Below are 19439 nucleotides of genomic sequence, written 5' to 3'. Positions count from 1 at the left end.
GAGGCAAGCAAAAGTTCTTGCTTATGTTATCTGTTAGATACAGTCTCTTGACTCGGCAACATTTGTATAGTCCAAAACAGGTAATGTTGGGTTCTAATGACCATTTTAGAACCTTTATGTTTTATTTTCTAGAACTTATTTTGGTTGACCTGGGACTTTTGGTGCGAGGGAAAAAAAAACTCCTGCCAGTAACTGACGCCAACATCAGTGGCAGAATTGCCTTAATAAAGGGTTAATGCCAATGCTCCCTTTCCTGCAAGTTTAAAACTACTGTACTGACTTCAATGAGGCATCTAGTAAGAATCACTGCAAAATTAAAATTAATTATTATTTCTCACAATATTTTTGTTGGACTACCTGGCATTAGTACTACTTCTTAAATTTATTAGAATTTAAGGTGTGGGACCAAGCAGACCGGACGTTCCGGGTGCAGCTCCTAGCCCTAGAGCAAAGGAGGTAGAGTCCCTGCAGGAGCAGAACATGGTCCTGGACAGGGCATTGAAGACCATGAAGGATGATTGCCGGGTGGTGGACACCATCCTGACCCTGGCTGTCACCTTCATGCTGCCCACTGCCCTGCCCCTAACCCTAGCCCTGGAAGCCACCCACTGCCCAGCAACAGGCCCAGGTCCAGGCCCCATAGGCACCGGCAGAGGTCCAGTGCTGCTTCCACCAGCCAGGAGCCCCTGCCTTGCCCCTGGCTTGGGTCCCCCACCACCCACCCCCACCCCCTGTGCCCAGGCCCACTGCTTGCCTCAGCTCCAAGTGGACATGGAACCACAGCTGCCTGCAGTGGGGCCAGGACTGTATGCCGGCCCTGGGCACCTGCTGGCCCTGAGCACCAGCTGCCAGAGGGGGAGCTGCTTGCGCTGGGGGACCAACGTCCACCATTAACCCTGGGCAATTACCGCACCCACTGGGCTTGCCGCAGCATGCACACCCACAGGTGAATGGGCAGAGGCCAGGGTGCTGGCTGCCTGTCTCTGGGCTCTACCCCTCTAGGAGCCCCCACCCCACAGCCCCCCCCCCCCCACTCTGGGATGGCACAGACATAACCTCGTAAATTGTTTGCATGGGGAAGAGGGTGTTTTATTGTCGGTGAGTGGGATGGGTGGTGGGTTATGGAGGGGCTCTGTTGTTGGGGAGTGAGGGGGGAGCAGGGTTCTATTTGATGGGAGGGGAATAAAAACTCTTGTTCTTCTGAGGTGTGTCTGCAGTGAGTCTGGTGCTGGGGGTGAGCAGGAGGTGGGGTTGGATGGTCTGTGGGCAGGTGTCCAAATGGGCTACAGCAGGGAGTGCAGGAGGAGCTGGTGGACCAGAGCCTCTCACACCTGGTGCTTTGGCTCCCCCTGGCAGGTGTGCAGGTTGCCCAGGCCATTGGCAGGCAGGGGGGAACTGCTGCTGTTGCTGCTGCCGCAGTTAATGCTCCCACTGCCAGGCATCCTCTGCTCACTGTGCCTTCTCCACCCCGGCCTCCCCCCAGCTCCCCTCAGGCCTCATGTTATGCAGCATGTAGGCTGTGATGATGACCTGGGGGATGTTTTCCTTGGTGAACTCGAGGTGGGTGGTGAGGGTGTGCCAGCATCCCTGGAGGCAGATGAAAGCACATTCTACAAGGGCACATGTCCAGCCTAGGCTCCAGTTAAAGTGGGCCTGGCAGGGGTCCAGCTGGATGGTGCTGGGCCGCATGAACCAGGGCACAAGCAGATTGGTGGGATCCCCGATGAGGAGGGGCAGGACCACCACAGCACCCACTTGGAGGTCCGGCACTCCTGGCTGCTTTGCACCAGGGCTGGCAGGAAAGAGCTGTAAAACATGTGGGCATTATGGGCACTGCCTACTCTGCTCACACGCATATTTCTGAACATGCTGCAGTAATCAATAATGGCCTGGAGCACAATGGAGTGAAAATCCTTCTGGCTGCAGTAGGGGTGATCACCGTGTGGCAGGCAGGTGACAAGGATGTGGGTTTCCAGGACACAGAACCCCACCCCCAGCAGCAGGGGCTCATTCACCAAGAGTAGCATGTCCTGGAGGGTGCCGCCCACCTCCAGGACAGCCTCCCTGGAAGTGGCCATGCTCATCCCAAAGAGATGGTCCACGTAGTGGAGGCTGGTGGGTGTGGTCAGTTTGAGCAGGGTGAGGGCCAGATGGGTGTCCACTGGGAGGAGCACCCACATGGTGGTATTCTGCCATGGGGCCAAAGCTGCTTCAGGAGGTCCCAGAAGGTGGTCCGGTTCATCTGAGATGCCTCCAGCCACTCCTTATCATTCCAGGTGTGCTGGCAGGGCTGAAGGCCCAGGAGGGCAAAGATGGCTCTGGCAGTGATGTCCAGCATCCCGTCATCGATGCCCCTGCCATGTTCCAGCCAGCTGGATGGGGTTCAGGCAGCTGCTGTGCAGCAACAGTGGCCCTGGGATGGCATGCTGCAGCAGGGCAGGTGGTCACTCCATGTAGTGGAGCTGGGAGGGCCCAGACGAACGTGGAGCAGCTGGTGGTTGCCATGGCGGGCCAGCTGGGCCAGTAGCAGCCCAGAGTGCTGGTCATCACTGCAAGGGGAAGGGTCTGGAGCAGCTATGGCATGAGAAGGCAGAGACAGTGAGAAGGGAGATGCTGCAAGCTGCCCCTGAAACAGTGCAGGCTGCTTCTGGTCAGGGAAGCAGTTGGCCAAGGAGCAGGGAGTGGGGCTGGCTTTTCAAGATGTCTGCTGGCAGCTTCACCTGGAGTGTCAAGCTCCCCCCAGTGGTGGCAGCGGCCCATTGCAAGGATCTGGGAGTGGTTTGTGTAGAGGCCTGTCTGGGAGCATTTTCTCATGAGTAATTTATTTGCAAGTAAACTGATCTTGGATCACACGTGTGTGTAGATGTGCCTTGTATATCATGTAAATATACACAGGGAATAATCCAGTATGTGTAAAGACAATTATATGGTAATAAGGAATAGGATCAATTTTAAAGTTGTATTTTACAGGATAACGTAAGATAATATCTGAGCATATGATCCTGCAAAGAGATATGTGTTCTCCCACAGATGTTAACTGAAAGTTATGTTCTTCAGGAAACATGCACACTGTTATTTGAACTTGAACTCAATCAGAGCTAAGGGAGTACAAATCCTCACAGGAGGCTCTTAGTAACCGCAGAGGACTGGATCTCAAGAGGACAAATTGGGCATATGATTTTCATATAACTGTCAATTTAGCCATTTCAAGGAGTAAATGACAGCTCTGGCAGCCTGTAGTAAACCAGTACAGTAGTACTCTTTGGAACTGCAGAAATGTTATCACAGAATTTGGCATAAGCTGGTAGGGAAGGAGGAGAAAGAGATATAACAGGGGTGGGCAATTATTTCAGCTGGAGGGCCACTTATCAAGTTTGGGCAAGCTGTTGAGGGCCACAAGGGTAGCCTCGCCCCTTGATAGGTGCCCCGCCCCCTGGTTGCCATCTTGGGACCGGAAGTCCTACCCACTAAACCCTGACCTTTGCCACCAGAAGTCCCTCCCCTTACCCCCCAGAAGTACTACTTTCAGCAAGGGGGTTTACCACTTTGGAACCAGAAAAATACCCAATTATATTCTAAAAAAATCAACCATCTACTACAACATTCATTAATTTAAAAAATAAAAATTTTTCTCCTGATTTACATGCATTTGTGTAGTGTGCATAGGGGTGATTGTACAATAGCTTAAAATGAAGTCTTACTGTTGTATATTGTGGGGGGTGGAAGGCATAGGTGTGTGGGGACTGTGGGTGTGTAGGTATGTGTGTGGATATGTGGGGTGTGGGTGGGTGTGGGGTTCGTGAGTTTGTGGGGAGAGGGTGGCTGGGCAGGGTGTGGCATATGTGGAGGGGGAGACTTTGCACACAGTTCCCCCATGGCAGACAGAGCCCATACCAATGCTCCTCCAAGCCAGGGTCCATGCTTCTGCTGCTCCTGACCCCGGCATGGGCTCTGTGCTCTCACTCACCACCACTTCTCTCCCCTCCCTCCCCCCATCTGCCACCATGATCCTTCTCCTTCCATTTTCCCCCACTCTCGCTCTCCCCCCCGCCACTTGCCACTCTGGCACCATATCCCAGCTGCATGGCCAAGACTGCAGGATGCAGCAGGAGCCAGCCCAGCCCAGCCAGCACTGCACAGAGCCAGCTGAGAATTGTGGGGCCCAGGCCAGCTCTTGTTGAGTACTGCAGCCCAGCACTGCAGCCAGGAACCATGTGGTGCTGAAGCAGTGGGTGGGGGTGTAAAGAGGAATGATGGTGGCAGGCAGGAAAGTGGCAAAATGGCTATGGTAGCCAGGGGTCAAGTGGCAGTAAGTGGATGCACAAAGCAGAGTAACACCTGGGCTGGAGCATGGGGCCCACACCAGTGGGCTGGGGCTAGGGTCAGCTGGGGCCCAGAGTGGGGTGGCAGGAGTGCAGACCAGTAGGGGCTCTATGGAGCTGTGCTGAGATGCACCAGCAGGGAGAAGGGAGAGCCATCCCAGCTCCAGATCCTCTGCTGGCTTGGCCCTACATTCTTGCTGACCTGCCCTGGGCCCCCACTGGCCCTTGTCTGGGTGCACCAGAGCACACCCTGTGCTCCCAACCAGCTGTTGCTGTGCTCTGCGCACCTGCTTGCTGCCACCCCCCCGCCACCTGCCACAGCCATTTCCCCCCTTTCCTGCCCACCACTGCCACCACTCCCCTCCACCCCCCCACCTGCCGCTCCAGCACCACATGGTTCCCGGCTGCAGCACCAGGACCACAGAAGCCAGCCTGGCTCAGCCTTGAGGTCTGGGGTGATTGCTCGTGAACCTTCCCCACCTCCCTCCTGCTTATCTGAATTTCCCTCACCAGGTGGTGGGAACAGCCCCAGGGTCCCAGGCCAGACAGTTCTGGCTGGGGTTGGGGAGGGCTGGGGTTGGGGACGGGCTGGCTTTGGTGCTGTGGCTGCTGAGTCCTGCTGCTGGCTCCCCCCAGGTCCTACTGCCCCTGGCTCCTATCATCTTTGATAAATATTAATTTTCTAAATTTGCTAAGGGCCCCACAGGTCAGATAGAATCTCTTGGTGTGCTAGATGTGTCCCATGGGCCATATTTTGCCCACCCCTGGGATAGACAGGCATTGGTTGTAAGTTAACAGTAAGTTAAAACGTTACCAAATGCATATTAAACTTACAAGGTTGTCTGTCTGAAGGGTTTATCAATTTCATCCCCATTATATCATTCAATTCTTCTTCATTTACTCCACCAAAGATATAGAGCTAGGAAAAACAAGAAAACAAAAACAAAAAAAAAAAGCAAGAGACATCAACAACATATCAGTATAATATGGCATGGTTGCATAGTGGCATTAATGTGAGAATTCAAGTGCATTGAGGTCTTTGTGTGTTTTGACATAAATATATTTCCTGGTTGCTGCTTTGATCAAATATGAAAAAAATTTGCAGAAAGAAAATAACTGTACCTTTATACTATGCCCAGGGTAGGAGCCACTGCCTGGGACCACTGAAGAGGAATGGAGACTGACATCACCTACCTTCCCTATCCCAGCGGAGGAGAGAAGCTACTTAAACTGGTCTATGCATGTCCCTATAAAAGTCACTTCTCCACCCCAGAGAGAGGAGATTGTAACCAGTATCTCCTCTCTACCCTTAAGAAAAAAAGAGGAGCAGCTCATCCAAAGGAATGAGTTTATGTACAGACAGGAACTTCCAGTGGTTGAGAAGAAAGTCTATTCAGAGCTCTTCCTAATGACTTTGCCTATGCAAAAGAAGATGATCCTCACAGAGGAGCAATAGTCTGTGTTATTCATGGGTTCAGCTAAGGAGCCATAGTCAGCTTTCAGGAACAAGTTAGGCTTTAATACTACAATAACAAGAGGAGAGGGTTAAAAAACTGGGGGAAAAAAGAATATTGCTCAATTGCTTGGAGCTCTTTGCTTCTAACCAACTGCTTACAGACAGTTCTAGACAACCAACGTGGTTACATTAGTACCAGCCTTTTAAAGAGGCACTATCCTTACACAGGCCCAAGTTGTTTCTAATGTGGTTCATTGCATTGGCAACACTGTTTTCTGGAGAGTATTAAATCTATAAGGTTAAAGTTTTTTTGGTTTCTATTTATTACCTGCAAAACTGTCAAACTTCTCTATATAGAACTTTCTAGAGAGAAGCCTCAAAAGAGACATGTCAGAAGGCTGCTGACCTTCTCTCTTAATGGGTGTCTACACATGCAATTAACGTGAAGCAATAAACTCAGGAGTGTATTGTTCGTGGGGGTGCCACTTGAACGTGAACCCAAGAGCAACAAACTCATAATTTACTTCCATTTGAACGTGTGCCCCAGGACTGCAGCATGTTGAGGTGAGTTGGAGGCATCCCTGGCTGGCAAGGGGCTGAAAGGGGTCAGCTGGCCAGACTGGGGTTGCTTCCCCTGGCTCAATGTGCTGCAAAGTGTCTGCCTGGGGCATGAGAGTGCTTCAGCATGGGGCTAGCCAACAGGCAGACCTCACATTGAAGCATCCTCTGCTCCAGACAGCTCCATCAGCCTCTAAATGTGCACTGCTGTGGAGTAATTTAATTCATAGTTTCATAGTCTGTAGGGTCAGAAGAGACCCGAGCAGATTATCAAGTCCGACTCCCTGCCATGGCAGGAAAGAGTACTGGGGTCAAATGACCCCAGCAAGGTGTTCATCCAGCCTCCTCTTAAAGACCCCCAGGGTAGGAGCCAGCACCACGTCTCTTGGAAGTTGGTTCCAGATCCTAGCTGCCCTGACAGTGAAGTAGCGCTTCCTATTATCTAGCCTAAATCTACCCTCTGCCAGCTTGTGACAGTTATTCCTTGTCACTCCTGGAAGTGCTTGGGGGAATACGGACTCTCCCAATGCCTGCTGGTCCCCCCTGACTAGTTTGTAAATGGCCACTAGATTCCCCCCTCAGCCTTCTCTTGTGGAGGCTGAACAGGTTCAGGTCCCTTAGCCTTTCCTCGTAGGGTCTGCCCTGCTGCCCTCTGATCATGCGAGTGGCCCTCCTCTGGACCCTCTCCATGTTGTCCACATCCCCCCTGAAGTGTGGTGCCCAGAACTGAATGCAGTACTCCAACTGTGGCCTGACCGGTGTTGCATAGAGGGGGAGGATCACCTTCTTGGACCTGCTTGAGGTGCATCTGTGGATGCATGACAAGGTACAGTTGGTCTTTCTGACTGCATCCTTACTTCAGCCTAATAGGGTTGCACATGTAGATGCCGAGATAGATGTACAGCTAATTAGTTTATTGCACTGTAAACATCTTGTGTAGATGTGCCCAGTCTGGTGCCAAAGCATTTTTCTCATCAGAGTTGCTAGCACTCAGAACAACTAACTTCAGGACCCGACACCCTGACTTTACACCAGTGAAGTTGATGCGCATGCAAGACAAAATTCTGAGATCACAAATGCATTTAGGAACAACTGCTGTGTGGAACCCTGTGCCAGAGGTGACAGTATGGGGTGATTTCAGGGAGCAGCTGCCATACTAGCTTGGCAGAAAGGAGGTGGGTTTACACCAGGGATCTCCAACCTTTTTAAGCAGGAGATCACCATTGGCATTTAAAAGTAACCCAAGATCTACCAGGCACTGCCACCACCACTCAATTTACCCCTGCTCCTGCCTCTGCAGCACTGTCCCTCACCACAGGGGGCTTGATCTAGCCCCTGTCCCTCCTCCATGGACTGACCTGCTGGGCTGAGGCGTATGTATGTGGGCACTCAGCCCCTCACCCCAGCCTCGGATATACCGCAAGAGGCTCCAGGAGCTACTAGTGGATCAAGATTTACCAGTTGGATCAAGATCCACTGGTTGGTGACCACTGGTTTACACTAACACAGCTCCTGTGGCAAGTCCCAGGTCTTAAAAATCTTGGCCAACTCAGTTTTATGTCTTGCAGCAGTAGCATAAAGATAGGTGGGCTAATGGGGCATGAGACCTGGGAGCTTCCCAAGAGTGGGGGTGCTGGGATTCAGTTGAGGGGGTGCCTCACCCTCTTTTCTCCCCTCCCCTTGACACCCTGCACATATCTTGCAGCAGCTGCGGTTCTGGCACCAGGAGGGGCAGAGAAGCAGTGGCAGTGTACAGCCAGTGGTTTGCTGGTGCTGCAGGAGATGTCATTGCCTTTTTTGCTATGGAAAACCAGTGATTTTTTGGCCACTTGACACACAAATAAGTGGCAAAAAAGGAGCTGACATCTCCTGCCCTCAGTAGCAGCGAGGCTCTGGCTGCTGCAGTGTGTGCTGTCATTGCCCAGGGTACAGTCCTGGCCAGTTACACCTCTGCCTGGAGGATTTACACTGAAAAACAGCCATGTTCAAGAAGCACTTGGAGCCATTCTGAGTATGGTTAGCTCTTGGTATGACATATATAAGCATATCTGTCACCTTGAGTTGACTCTGAGGTAGGGGCACAAACATTTCTGTTCACCAAGGACATAATAGGTTCTGCTATACTGGCAGGGCATGAATCTACTGTATAACCTTCTTTCCTTTTTAGATGTTACTTCCTGTGTGAGTGCTTCCAGAGAAGTACCACACCAGACTGACAAGTTTCTACATGAAGTAATAGATTCAGAGAGAAATAGGGTTGGAAGGGACCTCCAGAGGTCCTCTAGTCCAACCCCCTACCTGAAGCAGAATAATCCCTATCCAAACTATCCCATACAACCATAATCTAAAAACTCTACATAAGACTACCCTCAACCCTGATACAACATAAACCTAACACCCTAACCTGAAACAGATAAAGGAGGGGAACCATGGCAGCCAATATCTTGCTTCTATAAAATGTTGTCAATATACACACACAAGAGGGGATGGGTAGCAGGCCACGCCTCTGGTTACAGAGGAAGGCAAAAACCACCACAATCCATGCCAATCTGGCCATCAGGTAAAACTCCTTCTTGATCCCAAATATGGCAATAGGTCTAACTTTGAGGAGAGTGGCTACACCCTCTAGTCAGGAACCTCTGGCTTTGTTCCTAGCAGAAGAATTAGAACAACCAAGTTGAAGTCCCCAACCTCATCTGTACCCAACACTCAATGCCTCTACGGAGGCTTTAAAACACCTTGACACATGGCAGAAAAGGGGGAGAGGGAGGAACCAGCAAAACCAAGAAGTATGGGAAATACCTATAGTAGAAAATAGGCATAGTTACGCCTAAATCATCCCTCAGCAGTAGTTGACCAATCTCTTCTTGAACACTTCCAGTTATGGAGAGTCCATAACTTCCCTAGGCAGTCTATTCCACTGCCTCACTTCTCACAGTGAAGAAGTCTTTTCCAGATATCTAGTCTACTTACTTTGCTGCAACTTCAAGCCATTGGTTCATGTTCTCCTCTCTGCAGCAAGAGTGAAAAGGTATTTTCCCCTCTTCTTTATGGAAACCCTTCAAATATGTGAAGACTGCCATAATGCCCCCTCTTAAGCACTTTTTCTGCAAGCTGAACATGCCTAGCTCCTTCAGCCTCTTCTCATATGACTTGCCTTCCAAGCCCTTGATCATCTTTGATGCCCACTTCTGGATGCTCTCTAACTTCTCCACATCCCTTTTAAAATGCAGAGCCCAGAAATGCATACACTACTCCAGATGAGACCTAACCAGTGCTGAATAGGGAAGCACTATCCCCTCCTGTGCCTTGCACCTAAAGCTTCTATTGATGCATCCCAAAAATCACACTGGCCTTTTGTGCAGCCGCATCACACTGCAGATTCATACTGAGGCTGTGATCTATCAAGACTCCCAAGTCATTTTCCATGGAGCTACCATTCAGCCAGGTATCCCCCATTTTGTATTTGTGTTTTTGATTATTCCTCCTGAGGTGTAGCATCTTGCATTTGTCCACATTGAACTTTATCTGTTAGTTCTAGGCCGGCTTGCCAATCTGTCAGGATCCTTCCGAATTGCTCTTTTATCCTCCAACATGATCACAATCCTTTCTAGTTTTATGTCATCCACAAGCTTGCTCAAGAAGGTTTCTATGTCAGTATCCAAATCATCATTAATAAACATGTTAAACAGCACTGAGCTGAGGACAGACACCCGTGTGACTCTGCTAGAAACCTCCTGCCATTCCAACATGGACCTGTTAATATTGCCCTTTGCTTGTGGCTTTAAGCCAATTATCTATCCACCTAGTAGCAGTTTTATCCAGCCCACATTTCTCCAATTTGTTTATGAGAAGGATGTATAGGACCTTGTCAAAAGCCTTGCTGAAGTGCAGATACACTACACCACAGCATTTTCTTCATCCACCCAAGTAAATACTTTGTCAAAGAAGGAGATCTTGTTTGTTTGACATGATTTGTGTGGCACATCAGGGTCCCAGGGGTGGCCAAGATGCCCCCTGCCCCCTGTAGTCTGTGACCATGCCCCGCTCTGCCCCTAGGGTGCCTTCCCTTCCGTCTTTCCTGCCACACCTTGATGAAATAATAAAATTAAAAGGAAGGCTACCCATGGGTCTTCGTGTGGACCCCAGTCCAACTAGACCCCTACTGGGATTCCTTGGCATCCTACTGGTCTTTACTATGCTAGTCTCAGGCCCCTCACTGGGCTGCTGGACTCTTCTGGGACCACTACTCTCTTCCCAAGCCCATTGCCAGGCCTCACTATTCCCAGGCCCCTCACTGGGCCTCTCTAGACTATGTCACTGTGGGGCACCTCCAGCCTTAAGGGCTAATAGTGTGGCTCCATTACTCCCCTATACCACATCCCAAGCCTTGTGGGTGTTACTGTAATGATGTTTTCCTGCTGGGGCCTCAACCTCCTCAGCTGCTGCCCCTTTCCTCTCAGTTAGGCCTTCTAGCCTGGGCCCACTGTATTGGACCTGACTTTGAGGCACCAGCTCTTGTCTAGCCCTTTTGGGCACCAGGTCCTTGGCCTCTGTTTGCCAGGCCCCTAGCCCCTGTGTGGCTCTGTGGCCTCACACTCTGCCAGCTCTGGACTCAACCTTCACTTGGGCCTTCAGCCTGCCCCAGCAGGGCTCAAGGCAATTGCATGCCCCCAGAGCACTAATGGGATCTCCATATATTGCCCCTTACTGCCCCAACCCAAACCACTGGTTCCAAACCACAACACAAACAATAAACCCCCAGGCTATAACATAAACAACACAAGGGAAATCACCCTTTGCCCCTTTAAGAGGGAAAACTTTCCCTTACCTAGGATAGCTTCCCAGCTTTGAGCAATATCCTAGTGAGCTCCCTGAGCCCCGCCGAGGGTCAACATGCAGCACTGCAGTCCTTTCAGGCACTCTGCTGCCAGGAGCTCTTCATCTTGTGGCTGCCAGGGAGAGACTAGCTTGCTAGCCCAAGCCTCAGGCTTATATTTTCCCAGGGCCCCGCCTGCTTCCGGTCAGCAGACTACTCTGGGCTGCCTGCATGTGTCTGCTGATTGGCCTCATTGTCCTGTTGCCCGAACAACCTGCAGCTGCTGCATCCTACCTGGCCTGTAGTGCCCCCTCACTTGGCTACTTCTCCCTTAAAGGAAAGAGAGCCCCAGGCTCTCTGTTACAATTTGTTTTTCATAAATCCATGCTGGCTGCTTGCAATCAGCTTTTCCTTCTTCAGATGATTGCAAATGGCCTTCCTTAGGATATGCTTCAGTAACTTCCCAGGTATTGAGGTGAGGCTAACCAATCCATAGGTCTCCATATCCTCCGTCTTGCATTTTTTTAAAGAGGGGCATTACATTGGCCTTTTTCCAGTCCTCTGGTAACTGGCCTGTCTCCCAAAACCTTATGAAGATCATTGCCGAAGGCTACAAGATCTCCTCTGACAGTTCCTTCAGGATCCTGGGATGAAACTCATCCAGTCCTGCTGACTTGAATTCATTTAGGCCCCCAAAAAGCTCTCTGTTTCTTTTGGTATTTCCTCCTTCGGTTTGCCCCCTTCCTTATCCAGATAATCCCTATTAGGTATCTGACAGTTTAATTTTTTTGTGAAGACTGAGGCAAAGCAGCTGTTGAGTACCTCCAACTTCTTTGTGTCTTCAGTTAGGAGTTCCCCCGGCTTGTTAACAGTGGACCCACAGCTTCCTTGGTCCTTTTTTCCAGCCAACACACTTATAGAACCTCTTCTTGTTGTCTTTAACCTCTTTTGCCAAGTGCAGCTCATTCTTTATCTTTGCCTTCCTGATTTTTTACTTGCAGGTTCTTGCTATTTCCTGGTATGTGACCATGGTGACCTGCCCATTCTTCCATTGCCTGTATGCTTTCCTTCTGCATTCGAGGCATTTTAGAAGCTCTTTGTGCAGCCACATTGGTCTCTTGCCATTCTTTTTTGCTTTGCCACACAGCAACAGAATAATGATACAAGTGCTAAGTGCCAAGGTGAAATACAAAATGTGGTGTCAAAACATTGGGAAATACTGGTGGCAAGGTACTGGAGTAACACTTAATATTAGAAACAGATTGTGAGATGCAAAGGAACAAAAAAGCAGGTTCACTAAAACAGATAGCTGTCATCCTTCTCAAAACCAGAAGTGCCAAAAGTTCAGGGAAGCATGTAAGTTAAACACAAGAACACTTAAGAAGCAAATGATCAAATACTACAAAAAAGTAATGAAGTGCCCAAGCAAAGACCTTTGAAATTTAATCACTGCACTAGACCTGACCAGAAGAGCAGGGCAGAATCTAAGAATGGGATACCTACGGACATCACTGGGAACTGAAGAGAAATTGGAACAAAAGCCTATTTGATTCAGCTCCTGGAGAGCACTCCTTCACTGATGACAATTAAGAGGCAGTTGTCTGGAATGCCTGGATGGCTGCATGTATATCTGAGAAAGGGCAGTGAAGTTAAGACTTCACCTCTTGCTACCCCTGTCCTTAGAGATGGGGAACTCCCCACAAGTTGATTTGATCTTCTTTATATTAAGTTTAATTTACTGATAAATTTTGCTTTAACTTTGGTAAATGTCATGATTTGTTTGTAGTCAATTCTTTTTGGAAAGTAAAGCTGGGAGCTGATAAAAGAAAACCTGAAGTACAGATCTGTACTTTGACTATGTCTGCATTGGAGAAGTAAAGAGATTGCTGTGTTGTTCATTGAGTCAATAAGCACAGGTTGGAGGCAGAATACTTTAAAGAGGAAAGCTGAAAAGACTGTTCAAAATGACTGGTTCAGAATTCAGGTTGCCACACTGCTTTCACTTACATGGCTATGAAGAAAAATGCAACATGGCTCCATCTGCGTGCAGGGGGGATCCCTATGTAAAGTGGTATCTTCCACTTCATCTTTGCTATAAAATACAAAAGATAGGAATCAAAAATAAAATGAAACCACCAGCAAACAATGGAGAAACATTTCTTTGCAGCTGCTTGTGCCCTCGGTGCTCTCTGTATTACAAATGAATAATGAAGCATTTGCAAACCCAACACATCTGTATAAGACTTGCCAAGGAAAGAACAGCAATAATAAAAGCCACAGGAAAAATGGAAAACAGAGAATTTTGGGCAATCTTCTAATCGCAGAAAAAAGATCCTTTCAGGTGGGTATCTGTCGTGTTTCCAAAGCTAATGGCTGAATTTAGAAAAATTAAAATTACCAAAGCCAAAGTCACATTCCAAAAAAGCAATATATAGCCAAGCTACTAACATAAAAATATTCAATGAAGAAGCTAAAAGAAACATTGGAAGTAGTAAAGAGGAAGGGAAAGTCTATTTGAAATGTCAAGAATAGCATTATGCAATATGTCTGTTACATTCAAAATGCAGAGTGGAAGTGATGCTGCAATCAACAATTTGTACCCAAAAGCTTGTCTAAAGTTGTTCTCACCTACACAGTTGGTCCAATAAAAGCTATTGCCAAAAAATCCTTGCCTTCCATTCATATAATGGTTTTTAATTCCAAGTTGCCTTGCAAATGCCTTTTCAGTTCTACATTCACAAGTTACTTCATCTACCAGTGAGATAGCCGTGTATTGAACACAACATGGCTTCTGCTTAAGAAGCCTACTGTGACCTTCGCTCACTCCCTCTGTGAGAAAGAGGGAAGCACAAATCCAGGAGGAGTCACCACACAGTTCTGTGGCTTTAAAGATTAATAATTGCTTTCTAGCTTTCGGGCTCTTGGAAAAGCATGAATTACCAGTATTTTGCAATCCAGGCCCTCTCTTCCAAGAAGGCTTTGTGCCACCAAAGGCCCGTGCCCAGGAATAAACTGGAAAGAGTAGGTTAAGGTTGATTCAAGACCAGCAACTCTACACAACAATTTAGAGAGTGAAGGGAAGAACCATGATAAGAAATTATGCTATGTATTGCTATGAAGAAAATATATATGATGGGAAGATTATGACAGAAAAAGGACAAAAAGCACAAGCAATGTAAAAGTTAAATTCTGCAGCAATAGTATACAACAGCTCAGGTAGATACAATGGAAAGCTATGGGTATTTGGGATAGCCCATTAAAGATTTCAAATTCATGGGTTTATGAAGGTATTATAAACTATAGTGGGTGACTGAAGATATTTCCCTGTCTGATCATGCCCTTTGCCAGACTGTACTATGGTGAAGAAGGAGGAACTTATGAAAAACTAACTCAGCACCACACAAATTAAAATTTAGTTTACTGTGTTTAACCCCTTAGACCAGGTATATTTTGAAAGGCATTTCTTCCAGTGGCTTTGTCAAAATTCATGTGTGGGAATTCTCATGAGAAGGTGACTTTTCAAGTTTTGCAGGCTTTCGTACAAAATGTTTTGTCTCCTGAAATTCTGGGGCTATAGTATCATGTAAAGGAAGCTCACAAAAATATTGTTTGAATGTTCAGGGTTCTACCCAGCACTTTTCCACAGTTCTTATCAACAATGTGGCACCATAATGAATTATGCACTTACAACCCTTTATCACAGTATCCTGTACTGTTTCATCTTGAAAAAAAGAGATAGAGGAACAATCAATTCTACTGTTAGATTTAATTTTTAAATAGTTTGTTGGAAAATTTTGAAATTAAAATGTAATGGTTATTTTAAACCAGGGTGGAAAAGATTCCATGCATAGTAGAGTGAAAAAACCCTAAGTTGCAATCAATACATTTATAGAAAGGAAAAATATTTCATTTCTCAGTTTAAGAAAAAGAAAAAAAAAAGTGCTAACCAATTGTGAACCAGTGCCCAGCAGTAAGGAGTTCACTATCACTCACTAGTAAGGATCTTATTCTCCTCTGGTTTAAAAAAAAAGGTGAACTAGCACATCTAACTTTTCTAAAGAACTGCAACAATTTGCAGCATCCTGAAATCACTATGGATAACAAAGTGAACCTCCTGCTCTCAGTGGCAAGAAGTTGACTGTTGACTGCTTGGGTGAATAACTGCTCACCGAGAGAAGGGATCACAAAATTCACAGTATGACACTGTACAGTTTGTATTATCAAAGTGATGAACAGAGCAGCAATTCTACCATTTCTCAGGCAAAAAAAGTGTTGGATTAAAATGGTTTAGAGCAGGAGTGGCTAGCCCATGGCCTACATGCCACAAGTAGCATAGGCAGTCTCTGTGTGTGGCACATGGCAGAGCAGGGAGGGAGCAACAACAGATAGGCTAGGGAGCAGAAAGCAGAGCAACAGATCAGGCAGGGAGAAGATAGTGGAGCAACAGATTTGGCAGGGAAAGGGGATCAGAGTGGCACTTGGGGAGGTTGAAGGGCTTAGCTTGAAGCACACCTGCCAAAAAGGTTTGCCTCCACTGCTTTAGAGAGCTTATCTGAAGAAGCATTGTAACGCAATGTAACCTATAAAGGGCTACTCAGCCTTGCCATACAAATTTCAGGCAATACTAGCTAGTACAGCAACATTTTTAGGACAGAGAAAATGGCATTACTCTTAAGGCACTTGTACACATGAGGGGGGTTTAGGTCCCATAAATTGAAAGGTGGGTTTTTAATTTGTGGGTTTTTAATTGTGACCCACCATTTCAATTTAGGGGCTTCCATCACTGTGACAGAACAGTAATGGCCCACCATCAGCTCACTCTCCCACCCCCTGCTGTGTGCAGGCTTTGCTTGGAGATTAAAAAAAAAAAAAGCCAAGAGCCTGATACTTTTTTTTTTCTGGCAGAGCCTGTCCACCTCTTGTGCAGCTGGTGGGTGGGCTGCCAGAGGCCCCTGAGCTGCAGTGGGGGGCCCAGTCCTTCCCTCCATGGTGGCAGCACCCCCTGGACAGCACCCACCCACGAGCAGTCTGCCTGGGTAGCCACGAAGGGTGCCACCCCTGCAGGTAGAAGGTTTTGGGGCCCCTGCAGCTCAGAGCCTGTCACCAGCTTGCCCCCCGCCACCTCTCCCCCCAGCTGTGGGAGAGGTGGACAGGCTCCACGAGGAAAAAAAAAAAAGGATTGGACTCGCCACTTTTTTTCCCCTGGCAGAGCTTGCCTGTGTGAGCTGCCGCCAGGTTGTGTAGCCCCTGAGCTGTGGGGAGGCCCGGTGCTTCACTCCATAACAGCGGTGCCCCCTGGAGCCACCTGAGCAGGGTGCTAGCTGGATGGGTACTGTACCAGCTTGCAGGCAGCACCCAGCCCAGTCCAACAGTGCACAGGGCACTGGAAGCCCAGGCGTGCTTGGGGAATCTCGGGCTTGGTGGGCCTCCAGTGACCCGTCAACTGTCCCTGACACATTTGTGCCATCTGGAACCCCCTGGGAATGGACTGGTTTGCTCCTGGGGCAGTGTGGGAAGGTGGCAGGAGGATGGCTGGGTGTGCTGGTGGCTGGAGAAGGTGGCAGGGATGGTGTATGGGGTGCTGGAAGCCCAAGAAGCCCAAGCTTCTGTGAGCCCGCCTGGGTTTCCAGTGCTCTGTGAACCATCTCTGATGCCTTCTCTGGCCACCAGACAAGTACCCGTGCATGATTTTTTAATCCACAACTGAACAATTTGCCCCGATCAAACTAAAATACATAAGGTCTAAGTTGCCATGCTCAAATAAATTTTAACATGAACATTTTTTTTTAACATGAGGGTTAATTTTTAACATGAGGGTTGTGTAGCTCAGGGGCTACACAACCTGGTGGCAGCCCACACAGGCAAGCTCTGCCAGGAGAAAAAAAAGTGGCGAGTCCAATCCATTTTTTTTCCCCCTCATGGAGCCTGTCTACATCTCCCACCGCTGGGGGGGGGGGGGGGGGCAAGCTGGCGACAGGCTCTGAGCTGCAGGGGCCCCAAAACCTTCCCCCTGCAGGGGTGGCACCATTTAAAAAATTTTAACATAAAAAAAAAATTAACATGAAAAAAAAATTGTGCACGTGTACACAGCAATGCCACTATGTTAGACAAGTGATGATTTCTCGTCATGTTGTGTGCATGGCCTCAGAATCATGTGTACAAGCGCCCTTGGAGTCCATTGTTTCTTCTGTATTAATATTATACAACTGTGATTAAACTTTATAGATTTTTAATAAGCTGTTAGTGACTGTTCACAAATTGACTGCAGAAATACATTGGGACATATTTGGCTGTAGCTCCAAACATGTTCAGACATCAATATATCCACATTTATTCTATTACAGGATTTTGCCGTTGTACATACCTTGAACTTGAGGATGCTTTGGATGTTGTGTGGTGATATATACAGCGATTAAACATTGTACTGCATAACAAACCTTTTCTGCACTTTTACTCACCTAGACTTAATTTCATGATATCATTCTTTGGTGTTTTATTGCCATCTGTGGACTCATATGTTCCTCCAAACAGATAGATATCCTGCAATAAAATATAAACGACCCTGTACTCAAAGTATTATCCTATGTTAAGTCTTTTATCCTGCAATTTAACTAAAAAAGAACATATAAAGAACATCTAGAAAAGGACATATAAACACACGCATCTCCCACAAAGAAAAAAAAGAAAGAAAAAAATCATAACTACTTATTTTCTCTTAGTAGCAAAGAAAAGAGATGACTGAAAAGTTGTGTTAAATCCACCAGGGACTCCCCATATGGACTAATTTAGTTTGGGAACTGCTTGGTTATTACACTAATGAGGACTATAGAAAAATGGTGTAGTAGACAGTTCTGGTAGATTCTCAGGCATTCCAGACATTTTTCATATATTACTGAATGGAAAAATGCTGAGGTGTTTGAAAGTAATGGACATTTCAGACTGCAGTTAATAGGACAGACTCAGTCCTGTCATGCCTCACCTAGGTAGCTGGCTTCCTAAAGGATCACAACAGCCAAGATAGCCAGACAAAATGATATAACATTCAGCACTTTTATAGCAACCTCTGCAGGTTGATGTGAAGTGAGGCAATAGAGAAAAGTATGAAATGTGACACGAGTCAGTAATGCAGGGATGAATAAGATTTTTTTAAGTGACCATAGTGCTCTCATGGAAGTTGCTTGCTGCACTTGGAAATGAAATCCTTCATTCTGGTAACACTGAAAGGCAGTGATAATGCAAGAAATCCCCACATTGCAAAGTTATGGTTGTGACCACTGTGCTGGAAACAGTATTACTAGGACTGTGAGCTTAGTTCAGTGTTCATGTTCATTGACTCCTGGATCTCTCTGAGACTGCCAGCTGGTGTAATGTTTATTGAAGTGGAACCAGCTAGTTAGAACTGGACTGGGGACACCAACTCACTCTCCTAGACCAGGCATGTGAAACTCACCCTGCCCTCAGGGCTGGATATAGATCAAAACAAGCCTTGCAGGCTGGATCCAGACCCATTTCTAGTGGTGGCATTAACTAACCACTGCAGATGCCTAAGCCACTGTGTTGGCTCAGGTAGCTGCAGGGATTCATGCAGCAGTCGCTTGCACTGCTGTCACCAAAATGTGTCCCCAGTGGGGCTAGATACCCAGGAATTTGATGCCAGGCCCTCCCTCTACTCACCCCACCCCTGAATTCCCAACCCTTGGAGGGGCCCCAGGGGCTGGATGACACAGCTCTGCAGGCTGTATTGTTGATACTCCTGACCTCAACTAAAGGGCTATCTAAAAGCAACAACAGTCAGTCAAATATACTAGGGACTAATATGACAAATAGGGGACATCATGCCACTGACTTTTCTGAGGAACATCCAACTGAAATTGTTTATAAACCAGTTTGTTGCAGTGTAAGCAACAGGCAATGAATTAGGACAGGCATTGTGTTATGCAGTTAGATGACTCATGCATTTATTCAGTATGCATGACATGGGATATACTACATGTGAGAGACCTTGAGAGCATTTTATTCACATTGGAACAACAGGAAGAATAGCTCAGGATGGAGAGGTGACATTGGTTATTACCTTGTCCATGGTGTGCTGTAAAGGTATGATGTATCCTACCATTGGGTATTTCTCCTTTCACTTCACACTGCTGCCACACTAACACACCTGGAGGAAAACAGCCTAGCATAATTATATATTTTCCACTGCCTTCTCTATCAGCAAATCATCAGTTATGTACATCAGCCCTTTAAATTGAAACCATCACCAGAAAGCCACTTCAGTAAATAA

General features: G+C 47.5%; 1 long non-coding RNA gene across 2 annotated transcripts; it reads right to left on the bottom strand.

The window, feature by feature from the left end:
- Nucleotides 1–1076: 1076 nt before the first annotated feature.
- LOC109280755 (uncharacterized) lies at nucleotides 1077–17792 on the bottom strand. Of its 2 annotated transcripts, XR_009461005.1 has the most exons (4): nucleotides 17614–17792; nucleotides 13163–13247; nucleotides 5157–5241; nucleotides 1077–2574 (listed from the first exon to the last, which is right to left on the bottom strand). It is a non-coding gene; the product is annotated as an uncharacterized LOC109280755 (long non-coding RNA). The 2 variants fall into 2 exon arrangements; XR_009461004.1 differs by lacking the exons at nucleotides 13163–13247; nucleotides 17614–17792 and adding an exon at nucleotides 11168–11281.
- Nucleotides 17793–19439: the final 1647 nt, after the last annotated feature.

This window comes from Alligator mississippiensis, chromosome 3 (assembly GCF_030867095.1).
Source record: "Alligator mississippiensis isolate rAllMis1 chromosome 3, rAllMis1, whole genome shotgun sequence".
Lineage (NCBI taxonomy): Eukaryota > Metazoa > Chordata > Crocodylia > Alligatoridae > Alligator > Alligator mississippiensis.
This window is presented reverse-complemented; position numbering and strand designations above follow the sequence as displayed.